Here is a 7,569-nt window from a genome sequence, read left to right as displayed (position 1 = left end):
TACTTTGTAGGCGTGATAGGATAGGTTTGCAATATAATAAAAAGAATGTAAATAAAAACTAGGGGTTGTTTAGATAAAGACACAACTAAGTTAGTTTTAGTAGAGAGCTTATTGTCACAAGAAAGTTATGTGTCCCTAGGCAATCGATAACTAGACCGGTAACCATTATTGCGATTTTATATGAGGGAGAGGCATAAGCTAACATACTTTCTCTTCTTGGATCATACGCACTTATGATTGGAACTCTAGCAAACATCCGTAACTACTAAAGATCATTAAGGTAAAACCCAACCATAGCATTAAAGTATCAAGTCCTCTTTATTCCCATACGCCATAACCCACTTATCTGTGTTTGTGTTTCTATCACTCACGCAATGTAGACAATAAGAAAACCATGAACATATTGCAAACCCTACAACGGGGATCCCGCACGCTTGCGCGACACGGAGAGCACCATAGGACAACACCAATAATAAAACATGAACTCAAACCAATCACGATCATCAATCAACCCATAGGACAAAACAGATCTACTCAAACATCATAGGATAGCCATACATCATTGGGAAATAATATATAGCATAGAGAACCATGTTTAAGTAGAGATTACAGCGGGGAGAAGAGGTGTTACACCGCTGCATAGAGGGGGAGAGAGTTGGTGACAACGGCGGTGAAGTTGTTGGTGTAGATCGCCGTCATGATGATGGCCCCGGCGGTGTTCCGGCGCCACCGGGAGAGAGGGGGAGAGAGCCCCCCTCCTTCTTCTTCTTCCTTGACATTCCCCCTAGATGGGAGAAGGGTTTCCCCTCTGATCCATGGCCTCCATGGCGGCGGAGGGGCGGGATCCCCTCCGATATTGGATCTCTCTCTGTTTCCTTCTGTTTCTGCGCTCCTAGATTCTGGCCTTTCACTGTTTCTTAAATTCTCGGAGATCCGTAACTCCGATTAGGCTGAAAGTTTAACACGATTTTTATCTGGATATTAGCTTTCTTGCGCCAGAAGAAGGGCACAAACCACCTTACAGGGTGGCCACAAGGGCCCAAGGCGCGCCCTACCCTCTGGGGCGCGCCCCCTGCCTTGTGGCCCCCTCGGGCATCGTCTCGCATTGATTCTTTTTCCCAAAAATCACATATATTCCAAAAAAATATTCGTAAGTTTTTATCACGTTTGGAATCCGTTTGATATGGATTTTCTGCGAAACAAAAAACATGCAACAAACAGGAACTGGCACTGGGCATTGGATCAATATGTTAGTCGCAAAAATAATATAAAAAGTTACCAAAGTTATATGAAAGTTATAGAATATTGGCATGAAACAATAAAAAATTATAGATACGACGAAGACGTGTCAGCATCCCCAAGCTTAATTCCTGCTCGTTCTCGAGTAGGCAGATGATAAAAAGATAATTTTTGATGTGGAATGCTACCTAGCATAATCTTGATCATATAATCTAATCATGGCATGAATATGAAGACACGAGTGATTCAAGGCAATAGTCTATCATTTGACATTAAGATAATAATACTTCAAGTATACTAATAAAGCAACATGTCTTTTCAAAATAACATGGTCAAAGAAAGTTATCCCTACAAAATCATATAGTCTGGCTATGCTCCATCTTCATCACACAAAGTATTTCATCATGCACAACCCCGATGACAAGCCACGCAATTGTTTCATACTTTTAATGTTCTCAAGTCTTTTCAACTTTCACGCAATACATGAGCGTGAGCCATGGATATAACACTATAGGTGGAATAGAATATGATGGTGGAGGTTGTTGTGGAGAAGACAAAAAGAAAGAAAGTCTCACATCGACGCGGCTAATCAACAGGCTATGAAGATGCCCATCAATTGATGTCAATGCAAGGAGTAGGGATTGCCATGCAACGGATGCACTAAGAGCTATAAGTGTATGGAAGCTCGAACTGAAAACTAAGTGGGTGTGCATCCAACTTGCTTGCTCATGAAGACCACGGGCATTTAAAGAAGCCCATCATCGGAATATACAAGCCAAGTTCTATAATGAAAACTCCCACTATTATATGAAAGTGATAACTCAAAGACTCTCTGTATGAAAAACATGGTGCTACTCTGAAGCACAAGTGTGGTAAAAGGATAGCAAGCCAAGTTCTATAATGAAAATTCCCACTATTATATGAAAGTGATAACTCAAAGACTCTCTGTATGAAAAACATGATGCTACTCTGAAGCACAAGTGTGGTAAAAGGATAGTAGCATTGCCCCTTCTCTCTTTTTCTTCCAATTTTTTTAGCCTTCTTTATATAGAGCCACGATGCGATTTTGACGAAGGCCAGACCCGGTAGAAACAAGCCCGCCCGTAGGAACCCCACGAAAAAACATCCTGAACTCGCCACCTCGCCTCCCTCCCGAGCACCGCCCGCCGCCACCCTCCTGTGCGCCGGCCACGGCCTCCCTATTCCGCGTCGCCGGCCACCGCCTCCCTCCAGAGTGCCGCCCGCCGCGCCACCGACGGCCGCCGCATCCCTCCCCTGCACCGACGGCCGCCGCATCCCTCCCCCGCACCGACGACCGCCGCATCCTTCCTTGCACCGACGGCCGCTGTATCCCTCCCCCGTGCAGACGACCGCTGCAAGCTCCTCCCGCTCATGGCCGCCGCAAGCTCCTCCCATATGCCAACCTCCACCCCGCCTTCCCCCTCCGTTCTCCCTCATGCTCGGGCGCCAGCCATCCTTCTTCCACGCGCGTGGCACCTCGATCCACCGCCGGCCGATCTCCCTCGTCCCGTTTGCTGGCTGTCGTCCATGTCGTACCATTTTTTCTGGAAGGTCTGAACTTTTTTTTCCAAAGCAAACCAATTTTCCATTGATCTCTGTCTACCTTCCCTAATCTGTGATTTTTTTGCCACAGAAAACCAACTTGGACTTCGTTGACGGCCTTTGCACCATTTTGAGTGCCGACAGCTCCTTCCTTTGCCATTGATACAGCCATCGACATGTACTGAGTGTTCCTTTGCAAGTTCAATTACTGTCATCGCACAAGTTCAGAAGTTTGATTTTGTGAAGAAGTATGAAAATTGTCAGTGCAAATGTGGAAAACCAGAAAGTTCTAATAATGGTGTACCAAAAGTTCAAGGATAGTAATCCGGGGACATTGGAGCAATTGCTGATGGAGGCGGAGTCAAAATCTCGTGACTGTCTACTGCAGATCTTCAGCATGGACTTCAATGAATACACTCCTCTGATGTTAATGCGCTTCTGCATTTTAATAAAGAAGTTACAGAATTTCAGTTCCTCGGTACTTATAAGATCTTGAGAGGATGACAGAGGATGCCCATGTGTACTATGTACAAGCCAGCCAGCCATATGTATAAGGATCCAATGGAAGACTGGATTTGGTTGTTGTTAATTAGCAGCCACCTAAGCCTAGCAATTGACCGTGGAGCACGTACTGGATCCCTGAAATGATGCAATTAGTCATCAGTGTTGACGACTAATTTATTTTGTTTTGTACAAGTTAAAACATCAGTGGCCATAGGGAAGGAGACCTTCCCAAATCGTGCCCCTGGACAATGCAACAACGAATTGGACGCCGTTTCCGCCTCTCTTCCAGCAGCGCCGATGTCCCCTTCTAGCTCAGCACCGGTTTCCCCGCCTCGTGATACGGTCTGCAGTTGCTTGTGAGTTGTCTGCTAGGTGTTGTTTAAGTGTCACAGACGACGTGTTGTCTCCTGGCATCTGGATTAGCTGCCGACTGCAAATAAAAGGTTGGAACTTCCTGTCTATTTTGGTTGGTGAATACGTGTCAACAAAATTTCTTTTCTACATGGTAGTTCAACTATTTCAAAAAAAAATCTCTACAGGATAGTTCATGTGTTGCTAGCAGATAAGTTCAAAGAACAAACCGCCACAAGTGCTTAATTTCAAATCATTTTATTTTGTTTAAATTCAATCAGCTCTACTACATAAGCTATTCAAGTTCAGAGCTAACGACATCATCAGTTCGGACATGAAACCAAATTTAAAATTAAAACCCCAAAAAGGTTGACTTCTATAAGTCCATGTTCCCAGACCGAGGCTGTTCAAAAAATCTGATCATACAAGTCCACTGTTTCATTTTGCGAGTTCAGAAAGAAAAATATATGTTGTTTTTGCCATTTTCAAAATTTCTCTTAACCAAAAAGTTCAATATTAAACGTTCTGTGCCTATCCTTACATTAGCTAGTCTTCACCATGTCCAGATAGTGCCTAGGAGAAGTGAAGATAAAGTTTATATTGATGTTTATGATAGTTGAAAGATTAGGTGTAAAAAATGTTTTCTTGCAGGTTACTGAATGTTTCAATTCGTTGTGTGTGAATTTTGTTGTAGCAAAATATTTTCTCTTCCTCTCTAAATGTCCTTTCTGTCACTAATTTATTCTCTCTGAATGCAGCACGAGGGAGGCTGGAGCGACTGTATACCGGTGACGAGAACCACTCTTCAGTTCTGCTATTCGTGTATTGGAAGTACGTATCCTCTATCAAGGCAGGAGGTAGAGGTAATTTCTCCCTAATGCATGTGTCATGCGTTCCTTTTTTTTGCCACACAAAGTCACTAACTGTCCTCGTTAGTAACTGCAAGTTGAACCACTACGAAGTGGCATTTGCAGAAATATTGTGTTGCTACTTTTCTTAGTTGTAATCCCGTGAACCATTTAATTAAACGGATTGCCACTCCCTTTCCTATATGAAGGATATGATTGATGTGATGAAGTAATTCTTTCATTTCCATTACTAGCAAGTAAACAATTACTAGTTCATACTGATGCATAACTTTATGCATATGGCAATTAAAAAAGAAACCAGTTCATACCTTTTTTTTTTGCGGGTGAGCAACCAGTTCATACCCACTGCGCTAGCCACCTGAAAAAGCATAACTTTATGTATTTTGGCATAGAAATAGTGTGCGTGTTCCTTTTTTTATGCATTTCATAGTTCACCAATCTTATCTGATTTCACTCACTTCAGTTACCATGTTATTTCTAGCATAGCATGTCTAAAATGCAGAAGTAGTGCTAAAAAAAATGTCATTGTGTTATGCATATAAAAGCTTTATAAAAAATGCACAAACTGTTGTGTTTTTTTGGTAACTCACGGTTGTGTGTAGCTATTGTATGTCTTCGGAATACTTATGCATACTGTTGTTTGGTACATATCTTCAGTACAAGTTTGGAAGGCCGGGAAGTTCTACCGCTGGCATACACCAAGTTCAGAGACGTTGCACGGAGTGAGCCGACGCCGCCGTAAAAAATGGTTTATTAGCATACTGTTTTTTGGTACTTATGCATACAGTTGTAGAAGTGAAATTTGTTGGGTGCATGTGCAGAAAAATCGTCAGTTCAGTTTTCAAAATTCTGTAAGTTTGTTTTGATTCTATAAAATTCTGTAATTTTCTCGTGTGTGCTGCTACAAATCTGAACTATTTGTCTAGACATTCTAGTACTGATGCAATCGCCTAAAATAAGTTCAAGAAAAATCAGTAAGTTTGGTGCGTGTGCTGCTACAAATCTAAAATTCTTCTCGAGTCATTCTAGTACTGATGTCTCTTTTAGTCTGTAGCGGAGAGAATATTTTTATGCTCATTTATTCATAGTATGAAGCTCATTTATAGTTTCTTTTCTCATTCTTTTAATTAAGAAAAATGTTTATTGAGCTTGAAGCATAAACCTCTCGACAATGTAACATTCTGCTGATATTTAATAATTGGTAAGCTGTTGTAGTGGGACAAGGTCATCATCTTGAGGAGGTCAGTGAGGTCAGTGATACCATGCACGCTGAAATGATGGCCTTACACTAGGCTGTATGTATAACTTGGGCTATGGGATGCAGGCTTGTGCTACTTGAAACGGATGCAACTAACCTATAGAAAGCATTACAGGAAGTGATCTAAGAGATGAATGTGTATGTTGCTGCACTACTTTTGCTTGTTGTTTTATAAAGTTGATTGCTGTCAAATTTTTGTTGCTTAAAAATGTTGCTATTTGTTTTTACAATGTCCATTTTGAAGTTCAAATTGCTGATGATTTTTATTGTGTTCATGTGGGTGCTTGAACATGATTCAAATGCTTTTGTGAACAATTTATCATGTATGTCTTGCCTGTGTAGCTTGTAAAACATTCGCTCTGTACAAAAGAAAAACACACTAGGTCTACCAGTTCACTGCGTATTTATATTATCAGTTCATAAATAAGCACATATAGAAGTTCGATTTGTGTTATTGAACCAGTTCGGTTCATCGGTTTTATATTGTATGACAATTTGCTACATGAGGGATTTTTGCATCAGTTCGACAAAAAAGTGTACAATAGTTCAAACTCTGAGAGCTATTAAGTTTGATTTTTTTTAGAATGGGAGTCGTATGTTTACTCTGCCTGTACAGTGCATTTTGTAGTCCTCGTCGTTGCAGTTATTTTTTGTGTTAATAAAAATGAATTTATGTATTTTGTTAATCATTCCTCCGCTTCCACCAGAAGAAAAGTGATTTAGACTGTTTATTGCAATCAGTTAGTTGACTACCTTAGTTCAACTAGTTAACCGTCTCGATTCACTTTTCTTGCTTCGAGGGCCAACGACGGTCGCCGCTCCTTGACTCTATTCCCGTTCGTCACCCAGCTCACCAGTCCACCTCGGTGCTCCACCACCGGTCCCTCGGAAGAGCTGGCTGCAGGCCATCCGTTGCTCCACCCCTGGATGCTGTCGTGTGGTGGCTGGTCGTCTCACTCCAATGCACCTCCCTCTCTTTGTGTACTGGTCCCTCTAGCAGCCGTCCAAGTGGAGCGTTGACACCAGTACAAGTAGAATTGCGGGTCGCGGCCACCAAGTTCACCAAGCGTTGCACATTCGTCCAAGTCGAGCACACACACCCGAAGAACACCAGCGCCTTTGCTTTGCAATTGCTTGGTCATGCATGATTGCTGATGGATGCAGCAAGCGTTTTATTAGAGCATCTCCAGCCGTTGGCCCCCCAGGACGCATAAAAATCGCCCCCGGGGATGAGCCGGCGATTCGTTCGGCGCTGGGGCGGTTTTGCGCCCAGTCGCCGATTTTGGCCCACTTTCGAAGCCCCATTTCGACGAAAAAGGCCCATATGGGCGAGAATAGGCCCATATTCGGCATGGTTCGCCGTGGCTCGGCGTTCAATTATCAACATAAATATTTTTTTATCACATATTTTATCACAGAAAATTCAAATGCTTCAACAAAATAGTTCAACAACAAATAGTTCAATACAAATTATATAGTTCAACAAATAAAAACTCATATTTCATCACACGTTGCGCCCGGTGTCGCCCTTGAGCCTCCATAGGTGCTCTATCAGATCTTGCTGTAGTTGATGATGCACCTGTGGGTCTCGGATCTCCTGACGCATACTGAGGTAGGCAGTCCAGGTTGCCGATAGCTGGTGATCAACTTGGGCAAGAGGACCCTGCATGTGGTATGGTTCAGTGTCAAACACTGGATCTTCCTGCTCGCTCTCAATGATCATGTTGTGCAAGATGACACAGCAGGTCATGATCTCCCACATTTGATCTTTCGACCAGGTCTGAG

General features: G+C 42.6%; 1 long non-coding RNA gene across 1 annotated transcript; it reads left to right on the top strand.

Annotated features, from left to right (window-relative positions):
- The first annotated feature begins 2,329 nt into the window (after positions 1-2,329).
- LOC123166595 (uncharacterized) lies at positions 2,330-5,451 on the top strand. Its single transcript, XR_006483612.1, has 4 exons — positions 2,330-2,811; positions 2,894-3,749; positions 4,416-4,520; positions 5,184-5,451. It is a non-coding gene; the product is annotated as an uncharacterized lncRNA (long non-coding RNA).
- Positions 5,452-7,569: the final 2,118 nt, after the last annotated feature.

This window comes from Triticum aestivum, chromosome 7D (genome assembly GCF_018294505.1).
Source record: "Triticum aestivum cultivar Chinese Spring chromosome 7D, IWGSC CS RefSeq v2.1, whole genome shotgun sequence".
Classification (NCBI taxonomy): Eukaryota; Viridiplantae; Streptophyta; class Magnoliopsida; order Poales; family Poaceae; genus Triticum; species Triticum aestivum.
This window is presented reverse-complemented; position numbering and strand designations above follow the sequence as displayed.